Source organism: Myotis davidii, unplaced genomic scaffold (assembly GCF_000327345.1).
Source record: "Myotis davidii unplaced genomic scaffold, ASM32734v1 scaffold1, whole genome shotgun sequence".
Classification (NCBI taxonomy): domain Eukaryota; kingdom Metazoa; phylum Chordata; class Mammalia; order Chiroptera; family Vespertilionidae; genus Myotis; species Myotis davidii.
The window spans coordinates 403,566-421,617 of NW_006294681.1; the positions used below are offsets into that span (position 1 = coordinate 403,566).

The 18,052-nt window shown below is 40.2% G+C and overlaps 1 protein-coding gene across 1 annotated transcript in view; it reads left to right on the forward strand.

The window, feature by feature from the left end:
- Positions 1-504: 504 nt before the first annotated feature.
- LOC102767325 (25-hydroxycholesterol 7-alpha-hydroxylase) overlaps positions 505-18,052 on the forward strand; it is a 155,448-nt gene continuing 137,900 nt past the window's right edge. Inside the window, exon 1 of the mRNA XM_015567419.1 lies at positions 505-613. The gene's annotated coding sequence lies outside the window, so the exon portion shown is untranslated. The remainder of the gene's footprint in view (positions 614-18,052) is intronic.

Genomic DNA, 18,052 nt, shown 5'->3' on the forward strand with positions numbered 1-18,052 from the left:
GGGGCGCCGGCGTCTTTGGGGATCCTGGGTAATGGCACAGGCTTTTTGGGACTCTTTCCTACACGTACGCGTCCATGTGAAAGAAAGCGTGGGGACCGACTTGGATTTGCTGTGGGTGCAGGTTGTAGTAAGCGCTGGGCTGTGTTACACGTTATGCGTCACGCGTGGCTCCCAGACACATTCTGGTGCCCTGTCGCAGCCTGTTGAAGCTTTAGGGCCTAGAATTCATAGAGCATTTAGGGAGGGAAATTTTCTTACATTTCATTCCGTGCAGAGCGGCATGTTTTAGGAAGGTACGTGGTATGAAGAGTAACTCTGGGTGCCTCTGTGCCCCAATTTATCTCACTGTACCTGCCTGGGGAAAAATAATAGTACCTCCCGGGGTTTTTGTGAGTACTAAATGAGTTTACAGTGTGAGTTTTATGCATTTGCTCTATTATTTTTATTAGAACAAAACAAACCCCAGAAGTGTGTCGTTTATGTGATCTGATATGTGGAAGTAGATCAGAAGTTCAAAATAAAAGCATTCATTTTGAAATCACTCTACTTTTCCTCTTCACCGGGTTATTTTCCTTTTCTACCAGGTTCTTCGTATCTTTTGAAAAACAAGCAGGTATGTTTTACAGGATAGTAATAACTACTCAGTGATTAGATATCCTACACACCCACATTCACACACATTATGTGTGTGTCTGTGTCTAAGTATAGATACACACACACTTATATGGACCTATATATGCACAACTATATATCCTATTTAATAAAAGGCTAATATGCAAATCAACCAAACAGCAGAACAACCTGTCACTATGATGCACACTGACCACCAGGGGGCAGACAGTCAATTCAGGTGCTGCCCCCTGGTGGTCAGTGCACTCCCACAGGGGGAATCCCGCTCAGCCAAAAGCCAGGCTCACAGCTGGCGAGCAGCACTAAGGATGTCTGCCTGACGGCCAGTGGGGAGCAGGCCTAAGCTGTCAGTCAGACATCCCCTGAGGGCTCCCGGACTGCAAGAGGTTGCAGGCCTGGCTGAGGAAACCCCCCTCTCCCCCCCACGGAACACGAATTCATGCACCAGGCCTCTAGTATATGTACCAGTATATATGTGTGTGTGATCTAGGTTACTTCTCAATAGTTTTGGGGAAATAAAGTAATTGTACTATTCTTTACATTTCCATCAGTGCTATATGTGAGTTCCAGTTGTTGCACATCCTCACTCATACTTAATGTGGCCATTCTATTGGTTATAAGCACTGTCTTTCTAGATTGTGGACTTCACTATCCTCCCCTGAAAAGTGTTGGGTTTTGTTGTAGTGTGCAGATACATTTCTGGTTATCTTGATAGGGCTACATTCCTTTTGGTGGGTCTTGCCTTTTCCAGTTTCTAGAGGCCACCAGAATTTAAATCTCTTTTTCATATGCTGACATTCCTGCCTCTTTCTTTTAAGGCCCCGTGTGATTACATTGAACCAATCCATATAATCTAGGATAATCTTTCCATCTCCAGGTCCTTAATATAGTCATATCTGCAAAGTTCTTCTTGCTACATAAGGTAACATATTCACAGGTTTGAGGATTAAGACTTAGGCATCTTTAAGGGATAGTCTTCCTACTACAGTACGTCCACCAACCTCCAAAGATTTGTTATGTCCATTTTACATGCAAAATATATTTACCCCATCCCAACAGCCACAAAAGTTACGAAGGTCCCAAACAATGACACTGAATATCCAAGTTCACACTGTTTACAAACATTGCTTTCCACCTAACTTCAGGGCACAACGCAGCTAAGCTTTCTGCAATTATATGACAGGGATTTTTTTTTCCAGTTTCCAATAACATGCTCCTCATTTCATCTGGGTCCTTATCAGAAGTGCCTTTAATGTTAATATTTCTACTTACAGTCTATTTATGACAAGGTAGGTATTCTTTAAGATGATATATCTGTTCTCTACATACTCATCACTTCCGAGTCCTCAGTTGTTAACATTCATATTTGTACTTACCATTTGTTCAAGGCAATCTAGGTTTTCCTATTATCCTCCTCAGAATCCTCCCAGCATCTGCTCATTGCTGAATTCTCAAGCCACTTCTACATTTTAAGGTATTCCAGGTACCAAAATCTGTATGGGTTTCCTATTGTTGCTGTAACAAATAGCCACAAGTTTGGTGGTGTAAAACAGCACAGACTCTCTCACAGTTCTGGAGGTCAGAGTCCTACCGGGCTGATGTCAGGGTGTCAGCAGGCCTCAGACCCTTCTGAGGCTGTAAGGGAAAACTCTAGATTTTGAGAACACAACTGAACTTGTGCTAGATGAACAAAGTCTTTAACTAGAAAAAGACCTCAAAGATTGAGCCCTGAAGAGGATGGCTCACCAAATGACATTCTCCAGGCTACCTCAGAGAGAGCCTCTTCCTCAGCAGGAGATTCAGAGGGTCCGGGAATTCTGTGACCGCTGACCGGTTTGACTATCTAGGTAAGGAAGATGACCTATCTGAATCATCTTCCTTAACTAGAAAATGGCAATAGCAGCTACCTCACAAAGCAGACGTGAGAAGCAAAGTGCATGAGAAATGTGAAGACATTTTGTAAAGTGGGAAGTCACTTAGGAGACAGTTGGGCTTGGGAGGGGTGGGTGCGGGGTGAAGGGGGTCAATAGGGGAATAAAAAGGAGCATCGGTAATACTTTCAACAATAAAGACCAAAAAAAAAAAAGACAGTTGCTTGATCAGGTTTCTTTGGCACCTCCCAGAGACCCTCCTAGTTGCTGGTTTCCTTTCCTCTTTCATCTTGTTCCCCCAACATATATAACTCCACACCCCCAAAATGCTGTAATAGGTAAGAAATAAGATTTAAATGCTGTTAAGATAAATTTTAATCAAAGTAAAAATTCAGTGATTTTTTTTTAATTGTAAGATTTTAGGGTTATGTTGATAACGAGTTGTTTTGAAACCCTGATTTGTTGACATACTGTATCACATAAATTGATTGTTTTCTCCTTATAATTACTTAAGTACTCTCAGACGTGACCCCTGGTGCTCCAGGTTCCTCACATTGTTACTACGGCCTAAAGCAGTGGTCGGCAAACTCATTAGTCAACAGAGCCAAATATCAACAGTACAACGATTGAAATTTCTTCTGAGAGCCAAATTTTTAAAATTTAAACTATATAGGTAGCTACATTGTTATTAACTTAATTAGGGTACTCCTAAGGCTTAGGAAGAGCCACACTCAAGGGGCCAAAGAGCCGCATGTGGCTCGCGAGCCACAGTTTGCCGACCGTGGGCCTAGAGAATGAGAAGAGCTAGGATGCCATCATTAGTGGATCTTTTTCCTGTGGTCCTCTCTTCTCATACCACCATTAGGAAAAGGATATGTGCAGCTGAAAGCTAAGTCGTTTCCTACTAAAGGGTATGCTGAATTTAACAGGTGGACTTTTGTGTTTTTACATGGGAGGCGATAGGGAGAGTCTTTAATCAAGGCACATCTGCGGCTCTTGATTGAAGGGCTAAGCAGTTACTGCATACTTCTCCTTATTAAGCTGCAGAGTTTGGATTGGTCTTGTTACCATTTGAGACAGATTTCAGACTTGCTTCAATGTGTTATTTTGTAACTTGAAAAAAAAAAAAAAGTTCTTGAACATCCAGAACATTCCTGTTGTGTTGTTCTGGGAACATGGAAGCTCTGAAAAACAAACACTTGGCTGTTTATCTTGTGGGTCATTTAAAATGACCATTCAATGCTTCATGAGATGGGCAGAACTGCTAATATCATCAGCATGGAGGATTGGTCAACACTGTAATCATATTCGGCTGATAAATCCTGGTTTTCCCTTTATAATTATCAAATATTTGCATAAGATAAATCAATTCAGAATTTGTGCTGGATCAGCCTGAATCTCTTACCTCCATCAGAATAAAATCTTGGAGTGCTTACTTTAGTAATACAGGGCCAATAGTGTATGTAAAGACATTGTTTGCTCAGTGTTTCCCAACAATAAAACCTTCTTGTAGAAGGCAGTGTTGTGTAAGACAAGCATGGCTATAAGCCAAAATGGACCTAGATCCAAAATCCAGCTCCCCCCACGATCATGTTGACTTTCGAGAGGAAGATAAGAGATCAAAATTATAAGACAGAAATACTTAATGTCCACAGCTGAAAGCCTTTTTAAAAGACAGGGTTTATTGCAGACTTGGAGAAACAGGGACCAGAACATAATCTCTACAGTCATATTCATGGTTAATTCTGTAGTTCAGACTCTAAGCGCCAGAAGACTGGTGGCTGTAGAAACAAATGCTGCAAGATGCAGCCTTGAAATATGGTTCACCTAGGAATTACTATGTAAGATTTTAATTGGTAAAACACAAACATTTATATTACAGGCTTCTTTATGAATATGAAGAGTTGTTTCTCTCATATTTTATGTACTAGAGGCCCGGTGCACAAAAATTTGTGCACTGGCGGGGGGATGGGGGGGATGTCCCTCAGCCCGACCTGTGCCCTCTCACAGTCTGGGACCCCTTGGGAGATAACCACCTGCTGGCTTAGGCCTGCTCCCCGGGTGGCAGATGGCAGGCCCGGATCCCACGCTTGGTAGCTGATGGTAGGCCCTCTGCCACACCGCCCTGCCCTGCTGCCCACCGCAAATGGCAGGCCCGGGCTGTGCACATGGACGGCAGGCCTGGCGGGCAGCGGGGCAGGTGGATCGCACTGTGCCACCCCATATGCAGTATGCAAATTTAACAGCCATCTTTGTTGGGTTAATTTGCATACTCTTCTGATTGGCTGATGGGTGTAGCAAAGGTATGGTCAATTAACATCTTTGTCTTTTATTAGTGTAGATGATGCTCAGCTCTGGTGTCCCTGATGGATGGGAGTTGATATAGCCTGGGGATACTGAGAAAATAAATAAAAGGCAGGATTTATTGGATCCTAAAGGAGCAGGTTCAGGGGTGTGACTCTAACCCACCAGCAGCATGGTTAGGTGGAGAGGGCAGCATGGCCGCCGTCCTGGAGTTGATGGCGCTCTATCACAGGTCAAGTTTGGGGGAAGAAGGATGAAAGTTGTTTTGAAAGAATTTACATTGGCTACACATAAGGTGGGCAGAATAAGGTGAAGTGAGGGCAATTCTAGGATAGGGGCACAATCCAGAAGGAAGATGTGTTTGCTCTTTGGATTGGTTGTGGGCAACAGTCTAGAAAGCTCATGGGAAAGCAAGAAGCGGAGGTTCCTGGGGTGGGTGGCACCTGGCCTTTCTCTTGTAGACAATCTCTGTAGTAGCCACCAGGAAGTTAAAGTTTCATCATATACTCAGGAGTGTGAGCAGTCTTTTGTTGGTGTTGCCTTGTAGGGGTTAACTGGTTAGCTTCTTCCTCTTCCTTCCATCCTCTGGGCTGCTGTAATTTAATTAAGAATATCTCAGAATGTTTTCCTTATCACAATCTACAACGTCTGGGCCCTACTTTATACCAGGCTCAGGAGCTTAGATATTTTGCATATATCATCTCATTTAATCTTTATTGTGGTTGTTGAGATAGTCATTATTAAGCTATTTTTCAGAAGAGACTAACACAATAAGAGATTGCCTAATTTACCTCAGGTTGCAGAGTTCTTGGGAGTAGAATAGTTTTTTTATTCCAGGTCCATTGTAGCTGTGGTAGAATAAAGCTCCCTTAATCCTGCAGCTGTTCACACCTTAATGCCCAAACCTGTGACTTAATACCAAGAAGCTATCTGTAGTATCTGTAGAGGACAGGAGAGGGGGTCAGTCAACCATTGCAGGCTTTGGGGAGGGATTAAAGAGTCCAAAAGCCAAACAATGGGCAGCCTCTTGAGCTGGAAAGACAAGAAAAAAATTTCCTTCTAGAGCCTCCAGAAAGGAACCTAGCCCTGTGAACATTAAGTATTTGATTTTAGCCCAGGGAGACTCATTTTGGACTGCTGGCCTACAGAACCATAAAATAATAAATTTGTATTGGGTAAGCCACACATTTGTGATAATTTGTTATAGAGGCCATAAAAAGCTAACACAATGCCTATCTCCCCCATGCTGTCTGTATTAAACTATACCACTTCGTGTAAGAAGAAGCAAAGAGTGGGAAAGATGGACTTATATTACTTTTCTGATTGCCCATGACAAGCAGGATGGAGAGTAAACATTTCTAAATACTCAGTGCCTTCATCACTCTGTCAATATATAATAATTTGAGAGTTTTTGATCCCAAGCTTCATAGATTATCATGAGCTATGCATCAATGTCTCTCTTTCTTATTCCTCAATTCATGAGTAAGTTTTGAATGGTTGTGATGTAGCTAATAATTCCATGAATCTTTTTGAAAAGAAGACATAGGCTGTAGGTCTTGCGATCCAGATGTGATTTGGTCAGGAAACTTTTTATTTTCCAGTCTTGGTACATTCCTCCTTCCTGCTGCCCATGGCCTGGAGCAAGAGCTGAGGATGACTCTGAGGATTAAAAAAATTATTATTATTATTTTATTTTTCAATTACAGTTGACTTTCAAAATTATTTTGCATTGGTTTCAGGTGTTTAGCCTAGTGGTTAGACCAGTGGTTCTCAACCTTCTAGCCCTTTAAATACAGTAATACAGTTCCTCATGTTGTAACCCACCATAAAATTATTTTCGTTGCTACTTCATAACTGTAATGTTGCTACTGTTATGAATCGTAATGTAAATATCCGATATGCAGGATGGTCTTAGGCGACCCCTGTGAAAGGGTCGTTCGACCGCCAAAGGGGTCGCGGCCCACAGGTTGAGAACCTCTGGGTTAGACCATCATATACTTTAGAAAATGGTCCCTCTAATATTTCCAGAGTCTAGGATTTGAAGAGATCTAGGGAAATGGATGCTGTACTTCACTGATTTCCCCAAAAAATAGTAGAGCAGAAAGAACCATCAGCTAGAGAGGAAAGATTAACAGCTTCTTGTAGGAGAATATTTTTGTACTTTATCCAAAGTAAAATCCCACTGAAACGACTTCAAGTTACTGTTCTGTGAAAGGCAAAGGACAAAATTATAGAAAGTACCTTACTGAATGAGAGAAGGTGACATCTATTATATCATGCATTTTTATAGCTGCAGTGCTCATTTTTATGGCTTTGGCATTTTTTTCAACACAGGGGTATTTGGGATAGGATCTTTTTTCCTCCTAGGAAAGTAGAAAGCATTAATTAAGTCTATAATTGGGTAATACAAAAATTAATAGAAATTTTAATAAAGGTGCAACCATAACAGGATTTAAATCCTTTGTCATTTCTCTTCATAACTTTATCCTAAATAGTTGGTAGCAATGAAGAGGGAACTTTAGAAGCTTTCCTTTAGTTTTAGCACCTAGCATAATCACTAGACACTGAGTAGGTCCCAGTGAATATTTGTTATAAGAGAGAAGGATGAATGAATGAGTTAACTGCTTGGTGCAGTAATTGTTATCTATTTACAATATGATATTGTAGAGTTGCAGATATCGATAGCACAATGTTCAAACTTCAAATAAAAAGGATAAATCAGATCTCACCCAAATCAAGTTTTCTGCTGCTTTCATCAAAAAGTAAAGATTTTATAAGCAAGTGCTTACCTATTATGAATATTTAAAATGGAGAACATATTGGTGCAACAATTATTCTTTAGTGTAAACCTCACTGAAAAACATAGCAGTTGGAGTGCAGTCAATTCCTAAAATTCCTGCTTCTGAAAACTCAGAGTTTAAAAATAAATATTGTTAACTTTCGGGTCTAAATACTGGGTTTGTATAACTGTGCTTATGGTTCCCCTCCCTGGTGTAGGTGGGCGCCGCTGCATTTAACAGGTGAGCGCCTTTGTGCAAGGGCTCAGCCTGGTTTGGGTTAATCGCATAGACTCACACACATTTTGATCTTCACACATTTCAACAAGTAATGGTAGGATGATTTCTCATAAATATTAAAGAAATCAGGTTTTCTGTTTGAAAATCAAAGTTGCCTTGGTGAAAGCATTGCTTTGTTTTAGAACTATGAACACCCAAACCACTTTCTCCCAGGAAGACAAGTGGCTTATTGTTCAGCCATATCCAGTGAGAATTTAGTGTCCTGATATAGTGTTTCAGCGGTGCTGTCTTTTTGGGGCAGGACGTGGAGAGGTTAACATCTTTGGAAGACGGACAGTTACCACTTTGGGTTTAGCTACTCCAACATTCTGGACTGTTTTATATATTTTTGTGTATTGAGTCAATACTAGCATAGAATTGTTTTTGACTTGTTATAATAATGACATCCAACATTTCTGAGCACTTCCTATGTGCCTACTAGACATAGAGGCAAGAACTTTATATTATTATTACATGGAATTTATTGACTCCTTCTTCATAACAACTTTCCTAATTTTATAGAGGTAAAAGGTAAGTCTTATTTAAATAATGTTCTCAAAAATCATAAAACCGGAATATAATGCAGTTAGGGTTCAAATGTAGTGTTTAACTTGAAGTCCAAACATTTAATACTGTTTTTTTTTCTTTTTTAATTTTCTCAATATAATGTTCTGACATTTGCACTTACTTGTTACTAAAAATAAGTCTTAAGATCTAATATAACTTTTAAGCATTTCTGGTAGAAATTGAACCAAGTTATGACTATATGACTATATACACTTGGACTTTAAAAGGATACATCGCCTGAAAAAAACAGGCACGAATAGTCTGCCATCTCCCTCTGACACTAGGTTGTATGAAAATCATATTTAATGGACTAAATGTGAGAAAATACCTCTTTTTCTCTTTCCCATTTACTGGCTTCTGCGCCCACGCACTTAATGGCTCAGCAGAGGAATTGAGGTTATTGTGTACCCGTTTTATTCAGATACAGTGGAAAATAGCCTCCTTTTTGACATACATATTTAATATATACAATGAGTCTGGAGATAAGTATACATCAGTGAAACCGTCACCAAAATCTATACCCCAACGATATCTATCACCTGCAAAAGTTTCCTCCCATCTTCTTTATTCATGATGATGATGACAATGAATACTTAATATAATATCAACCCTCTTAGCAAATTTTTAAATATACAATACAGTATTACTATAGGTACTATGTTGTACAGCAGGTATCTGGGATTTGTTTATCTTCTATAACTGAAACTTTGTAGCCTTTGATGAATATCTCTTTGTTTCACTCTCCCCCTAGTCCCTGTTAACCACTATTTTATATTTTTTTCTGAGTTTGGTTATTTTAGTTAGATTTTTCATGTAAGTGGTATGTAGTATTTGACCTGTATCTGGCTTAGTTTACTCAGCAGATTGTCTTCCAGGTTCATTCATATGGTCACAAATAGTGAGATTTCCTTTTTAAAGTTGAGTAATATTCCATTGAATATACGTAACACTTTTTAAAAATCCATTTCTGCATTGATGGACATTTTAGTTGCTTCCACATGTCTTAGCTATTGTGAATAATGCTTTAATGAACAGGAGAATGCAGATAATCTCTTTGAGGTCCTGATTTCAAATTTTTTGGATTTTATGCCCAGAAGTGGAGTTGCTGGATCATATGGTAGTTCTATTTTTAATTTTCTGAGGAACTGCCTTAATGTTTTCCATAATGACTGTACCAACTTACATTCCCACCAATAGTGCACAAACGTTCCATTTTCTCCACATCCTCACCTACACTTATTTTATTTTTTTATAATGCCCATCCTGACAGATGAGAGGTGATATCTTGTTGTGGTTTTGGTTTGCATTTCCCTGATGATTCGTGACGTTGCACAGTTTTTCATATACTTGTTGGCCAATTTATGTCTTTTTTTTGAAAATTGTCTATTCACTTCTTTTGCCCATTTTTTTAAATTGGGTTATTTGTTGTTGTTTTTTACTGTTGAGTTGTAGGAGTTCCCTATAGATATGGGGTATTAATGCTTTATCAGCATATGGTTTGTAGATATTTTCTCCCATTTCATAAATTGCCTTTTCATTTTGTTGATAGTTTTCTTTGTTGTGCAGAAGTTTTTTAGTTTGATGTAACCTCATTAGTTTATTTTTGCTTTTGTTACCTGTACTTTTATTATCAAATTTTATAAACCATTGTTAGGGAGCTTTTCTTCTATGTTCCTTCCCCTCCCCCAGGGGACTCTGCCTCTTGATACAAAGACTAGTGAGCAGGCCAAGAGTCACACCATAGTCTTTCTGGAAACGTGTACAGTTTGATTTAAAATCACTGTTTTCCAAAGGAAAACCATGTTGAAGCATCCTGGAATCAGAGGGGAAGAATATTGTCACCCTCTAGGAATCCATTAAAGACAGTTTAGTGTGTTTCTCCTTTGAACAGTCCTTCCTAAATGTATTATACAAGCTGTCACGGCATTGCTGCAGTTCCTATTGCACATAGAAAACCAGCATTAAATATTGTGTGAGAAAGCGTTCCAGACGGTTCAAAGATTACTTGATGTAGCAAAGCCCGGTGGTTCCTGATATGTCTCTTGAATGCTTTCAGATCTACAGTGAGCTCTTAATCTTGCCTTGGATTTCGAATGACCTTTTTTCATGTGGACAGAGACTCTCAGTACTGTGTGTAGAATGTGTAACTTGGCTCTTATTTCTTCGCAGGCATACATGCAAGTTCTTTCACTATACATGCAGTGTATGTGTGTGTGAATATGTAAATGTGTAAATATATGTGTGTATATATATGTGTATAGATTTCAAACTAGTTCTACCCTTTTTGCTTGTCAGTGTGTTGTACCATATGGTATAGAGCATCATGCCAAAAGATAAAAATACTCCTAGAACATATGAAATCACCCGTCAACTGCAGAAGGGTAAAAACTTTTGGCCACAGCATTTGTGACTGTGATGCATTTGTGGACAGTAGTCCATGGCAGAATACCCCAATTGTAAAAACAGGACATATTTTGAAATCAAAGTGGCTTTTACTTTTTAAGAGAAGGAACCCAAAAGTAACATCCTTGAACGTTTTCTTTTTCTAAAGTAAAGGAATTGATCCAAGTCAGTGTTTTCTTTCTATATGGAAAATCTCCATATTTATACATAAAACTTTCCCATCTTATTTACTCCTCAGAATTACCATACAGGGAGGCCTTAGAGATAAAGCCTGCTCTACTGCAGGTGGGTGGAGTTTCTTGGTTGTAGATAACATAGCCACTACACAGTTTTTCTAATGATTCTGTGGGTGGGCTATCAACCAAAAAAAGAAAGGTATAGAAAATCAAATCCCACAGCGTTCCTAGGGATAAAGTCATAATGACAATGTGATTCAGGGTTGTTTATTCCCCAAGAATAAGGGTCTTTGGGTGGTCTACAATATGCCTTACCTGTGCTACTCAGATTTTACTCATTGTAGGTTTCAAGTAGACCTGTGGTCATTTGTGTCACATTGAATATTGTTTTAAACTAAATGTACCAAATTCGGGGGAGGAGGGCTCAGTAGTTAATTTTCTAACTTAGGACTGAGTATTTTTTACTAGAGAGAGAAATCCTATATAATAAAAGCCTAATATGCAAATTGTCCCTTTGACCGGGAGTTTGACCAAGGGGCGGGGCAGGCCCACCAACCGCCCACCACCCCTCCGTCAGCCGGCTCCACCCCCAACATCCCAATCGGGGGGCAGGGCTGGCTGGCCAACCTCCCACATCCCCTCCCCCAGCTGGCCCAGCCCAATCAGCCCCAATCGGGGCGGGCTGGCCGGGCCCCACCCGTGCATGAATTTGTGCACCAGGCCTCTAGTTACTACATAAAGCAGAGTAAATGCTATTGTCATGAAATTTCTGGGTAATAGTTCTGTAAATAGTACTCATGTAACTTGACAAATATGTAGTCTTAGTTTTTCATCTCTTCACTAATGATTCTTCTTCTTTTGTATTTAACCCTAATTTTTTGTTTAACAAAATGATCCTACCTGAACTTGGTTTTTACAGGATAGATCTAAAATAGAATAGTCTTGCTAGACTAGACTGCATTTTAGCAATGTCCTTCCTCATTTGGTGATTTCTATTGGAATACTGCTATTTTGCAACTGACTTCCTACTTTGAGACAAACATAGATCTCAACACTGTTCAAGCAAAAGTCTTAGTCCAGAAGCATCTACATATTTTATTTGTGTGCTTTCCCCTTCCCTTTGTTCACTGGAGAGCAACCATAGAGCAATTATTTCAGCCTCAAATATAAAGTTAATAAAATTGAGTAAGTAGGTAAAAATGTTCTTAATTACACTGCATTGGAAGATATATGCAGATTGCATTCCACTTTATAGGCAATTGTAATATTTTTAAAGGGCTAGTCTTTCCTTTTTAGGAGCCAAAGTGACTGATTCATGTCAGTTTCCTTAATCTGCTTTAGTGGGACTAAGGTAACCCAAACCCTCTTTGAAACCCTGCATTTGTACTCTGAAGAGTCATGTTTGAGAAGAAATTCTGGCCAAACAGAACCAAAGTCTATTTTGGGACTTTAAAAAATTGTTACTCTGTTATAAAAAGGAACACATAAATTAAGAGTCTCAAGCACTGTGCTTATATGAGTGGGTAAAAGGGCCTTTTAGTATTTTAAGATGACTCAAATTTGTAGGACATCTCATGACCTGTGTCACAAATTTAGAATAAACTTAAAATGGATCATTCTTCATTTGTAAATTATTTTGAACAGCGACAGTTTTACAACTATTTATAATATACATAAATTTATTTTCAAATTCACCCCCTTCCGTAGTACCCATATTTATAAAAGGAAAAGGAAGGAAGCAACAGTCAAGGACATTGTTTCTGTCTGTCACAGGATGGCTTTGGAAAATGGCTAGAAGTTTGGCTACATCCAGAGCATGCTTTCCCAGGGGCCCTGAAGCCTTAAGATCAAGAAAGGAGGAGTCCATAGCAGTGAGTGCTCTCTTTTTCCAACTGCTGTTTCCAAGTTTCCATTGGAATGCTGCAGTTACAACCAGGTCAAGGGAATAACTTAGAGTACTTACCCTTATTAAAGGAAAACAGCCAGGGTCGTGATATTTGTGAAGAAGACAATGATGGAACTGATTCCCACAGAGAAATGGCACGATAACATTTCTCGCTAACTCTCTCTGAGATTCAGTTTTCTCATAAATAAGAAAGTCAGACTAGATAATCACTTTGGAAATGATATGATTCTACAAGGACATTGCCATTCTCAAATTAACACCACCAAAAGATTTATATTTCAGCTATCCAGAAGGTATGCATCTTCAAACAGGGCAAGTCTTATTATTATGATTATTCCATTGAAATATCTTTCTTTCAACCTTTGTAGACCCAGTGTAAAAACTCCACCTAACTGGAGTTTTTCCAGCTCTTTCCCAGTCAGAATTCACCGTCTTCTGCCCCAGCACCTCAGAATTCACATCACCATGTATTATAATAATCAGCCAATAGACATCGCTCCAGGCCATTATGTCAGGAGCTAGTATGAGAATCAGAGTCTGCTTTTTATTAATCTCTACATCCTCAGCACCTAGAAAAAATGTCTGATGCATTATAGGTAGTCAATCAGTAAAACATTAATAATTTTAAAAAGAACTGTCCTTAAGTAAAATCATTGCTCATCACATTGTGGAAAATAACGCCTGTGGACAATTTTCTTTGTAGTCATTATTGGTTCATAATAATGAAATGCTGGGAAATCTGACACACAGTTGACGATAAAGAATATGAGTCACGGCTCCACATGATTCAGAGAGCTAAGCCAGTTGTTGGAAATTCCTGTTGGACCACTTGTCAGCTACATGAGTAGTTTCAGGGTCCAACATAAAAAGATCACAAGATCCTGAATCCCAGAGAGAGTCTGGGGCTATGAGAAACAGCTCATCCCTGAAGACAGAATAACCCTGTTTCTGGGAATTAGAGAAAAGAGTTGTTTGAGTGGGATTGGATTAGGACATTTGGAAATCTAAGCATGCCTCCAGAACTCAGATCAGAGGCCACAAGATCATTTCAAAACACAAATCAGATGGAGCTCTTGGTACAAAAAGCAATATAGCCGACGGTGGCCATCCATGTTTACCTTTATTCAGAACACTTCAGGTGGCAATATGGCAGAGTGGTGAAGAACTAGGGCTCTAGAACCAGAGAGATAAGGAGGTTGAAAACTAGCTCTGCTATGCAGTTGAGGTAAGATCTTCACAGTTTATTTTACCTCTGAGGATAGAAGTAGTTTTGGAGGCAGATGGATGAGTTTTGAAAAGGCTTTATTGCTTATCCCCTTCAAGAAAAGTAGGCATGCACTATTAGTAAATAGTTATTGAATTCCTGCAATATTGAAAACCCTGAGGGGTGTAGAAAGCAGAATAAGGTGCCTTCCTACCTGCATTAGGAAGACATGTAAATACGTCCCAATCCTCAAATGTTCACACTTTTCTGCTATATTAATTCAAGATTGCTTAATGCCCATATTTGTCAGTGTTTACACACTTAGAGCCTTTCACAATTCTGATAGGTCAAGTTAAATGATTCCTTAAGTCTGTTACCTGCACTGAGAGAAATTGAGGCCACTCATGTTAACTGTTACTATTTACATAAATTACCCAACAATCACCAAGGCAAAAGAAACCCCCATCTCTCAGATCCATTAGTCTTCTCTTTCACGTGTTCTTTTCAGTCCAATTCAACAAGTGTGTGTTTTGGTTGTCTACTATATTCATGCTTTTTGGCTGCTGGATGTACAGAGATGAAAGTTGGTTTCTATCCTCAACCCAGAATTTATAGAGATACATGACGAATCCAGCAATTTCATTACATAGTGAGATAGGTAGTCAGGATAGAGATAAGCCCCTTAAACAAACAAACAAACAGAAAACAACAGCAGGCCCCCAAACAACTGTTGATAGGAGGGCTAGAATTGAGAAATTCTTAGTTGTAGGAACTACTTGACCTGGTATTGGGTTGCATATGGATGGAGGAAAGGGAAAAGGTATGCAGATGATTCTTAGGTTTTTAGTAACTGGGCCATTTAACAAGATAGAAACTGTTTACAAAGGTTAGGTTTGGGGCCAGAGAATCAGACCATTTTGTTGGACATAATGAATGGGTAGTGTCTGTGGCAGGGGTGGGCAAACTTTTTGACTTGAGGGCCACAATGGGTTCTTAAACTGGACTGGAGGGCCGGAACAAAAGCATGGATGGAGTGTTTGTGTGAACTAATACATGTTAACACTGTTGCTGGTGAAGGAGCAGAGGGGAGAGCAAGAGAACCCTCCATGGGATACCATGTTGTACTATTGTCTTTGGCAATTGTATATGTTAACATTATTTTTTCTTCAATTATGACTTAACCAGAGGCCCAGTGCATGAAATTTGTGCACTGGAGTGGGGGGGGGGTGCGCCCATCAGCCCAGCCTGCACCCTCTCGCAGTCCTGGACTCCTTGGGGGATGTCTGCCTGCCTGCTTGCTCCTTACCACTCGGCTCACTGCTCCTTAGCGCTGCTGTGGAGTGGGAGAGGCTCCTGCCACCACCACTGCGCTTGCCAGCTGTGAGCCTGGCTTCCGCTGAGCGGCCGCTCCCCCTGTGGGAGCACACTGACCACCAGGGGGCAGCTCCTGCGTTGAGCATCTGCCCCTGGCAGTCAGTGCACATCATAGCAACTGGTCATTCTGGTCCTTCCACTGTAATGGTCACTTAGGTTTTTATCATATAGATGATTTTTATCAGGAGAAGGGACAGAATGGTGGGTACGTTAGTAGAAATAAATTGAGGTAGGTGCCAGGTCAGGACAATTCTCCCAGATGTGACATATTCCCTGACATCCCATGTTACATGTAAATGTTATCTATCATCCTTTCACAAGATGTGTCCTTTGGTCCAACGTATTTGGCTTAAGGGTAGGCATGGCACCTAAGATTCTTGCACTTGAATTTTTTTTAAACTACAGTTGACATGGAAGACCCCATTCATTTATGGTCCTAGAGTTGTAAAGATATGAACCTGGAAATGGCTAGCAGCCATTTGCCTCATCTTGAAGGAAGCAGATCAACATCTTGAGAGAAAGTTTAGCTGTCTAGCAGAAGAAAAACAAAACAAAACAAAAACAAAAAAAAAGAGAGAAGATAGCTAAAGATCACTCTCATTTATTTATTCAACAAATACAACTTTATACTTTTACTAGAGGCTCAGTGCATGAAATTTGTGCATGGGTAGAGTCCCTAGGCCTAGCTGGAGATCAGGGCCAGTTAGGGCCTTCTGGCTGCTAGCCAGGGCCTCCCTTCCCTGGCTGGGGCCTGCCTTCATTCCGTGCCGTCCCCTGGTGGTCAGCGCACGTCATAGCAAGTGACCTGTCTCCCGGTCAAACTCCTGCAGGTATAATTTGTATATTAGGCTCATTATATAGCTTTTATGGGTACAATTCTACAATACCTCATCTGTATATTGTATTGTGTGTTCACCATTCCAAGTTAAGTCTCCTTTTATCACCATTTATCCCCCCAATAACCTCTTCTACTCCCCCCCCCAACTCCCTGTCCCGCTGGTAATCATCATATTGTTGTCTGTGTCTATGAGGTTTTATTTTATTTTATTTTTCTTAATCCCTTTACCTTTTTCACCCAGCCTCATAACTCCCTCCCCCCTCTCTGACAACTATAAATCTCTTTTTTTGTATTTATGAGTCTGTTTCTATTTTGTTTGTTAATTTATTTTGTTCAGTGGATTCCACATGTAAGTGAAATCATATGGTACTTGTCTTTCTCTGACTGGCTTATTTCAGACATTGTTTTAGATGCTTGGGAAAATACCAGTGAACAAAACATACAAAAATAATCTGCACGCAAGGAGCTCTCATTGGATTCAGACAGTAAATAACACAATACATAGGTAAATTCTATATCATGTGAGAAGTGAGTGCTGCAGAAAAAACAGAGCAGAATAAGAGGGATCTGGAAGTGGAACTGGTTGTAATTTTACATGGGTTCACCCTCCCCGAGGAGGTAACATTTGACAGAGCTGAAGAAAGTGAGGAGGAACAACCAGTGCAAGGGCAGGAAAGTGGAGGCAGGCCTAATGTCTCTGGGGAACGGTACGCAGGCCAGTGTTGTGGGAGTGGAGTGAGTGATGCGTAACGTTGTTGAAAATCAGGTCAGGGGAGTGACAAGTAGCTGGATTGTGAGAGACTTTGAAGACCATTGCATGTCTTTGCCTTTTATTTTTAGGGAAACGGTAGACATTGGAAGATCGGGCACAGTGGAGTCAGGACATCTGATTCACAGTTTTAAATGATTACTCTGGCTGCAAGGCACTGATCAGGTTGGAAGCCAGATACCTGTAGGAGGTTAAGAAGTGATAGTGGCTCAGGTTGGACAGGTAGTGGTGAGGACGTAGAATCTGAATATATTTTGAAGGTAGAGCTGACAGGATTTTCTGAATGAGGGAAGGAATTGCTCAGAGCTGATGTAGACAGCTGTGAATGAGTGTGTTTGGGAGGGAAGATCAATGGCTCAGTTTTAGTTGTTACATTTCAGATTTCTAATTACACAGCTAAATGGACATGTCCCATGGAAAGTCAGATATTAAATATCAAGTTGAGGAGAGGGGTTTTTGGGTCCTTGGCATATAGACAGAAAATTAAGGCAATAGAGTAGCTGAGATTTAAGGGGTAGTATAGATATGAAAAAGCAGAGGACCCAGAACTGAGGCTTGGGCACTCCCACATTCAGAACTTTGGCAAAAGAGGACGGATCAGGGGCTATCAGTGAGGTAGAGGAAGACCTTGAGAGTGGGGTGTCCAAGTGAAGAAAGTGTGTCAAGGAAGAGAGACCGATAAACTGTGTCAAATGCTGCTGGTCAGTCAAGTAAGATGAGGACCAAGAAATCTGTTGAGTTTAGCAAGGTGGAGATCATTGCTGATCTCAACAGAAGAAGTTTCTGTGGAGTGGTAGAGCTGAAAAACTATAGAGGAGGCGTAATGGGAAATGGGAGGCGTGAGATTGGAGACAGTAACTACAGATAAATCTTTACAAAAATTTTGTTGGGGAGGAAATAAAAGATAGGGCAGTACCTGCTGGGGGACATGTAATTAATAATAATAATAATTAT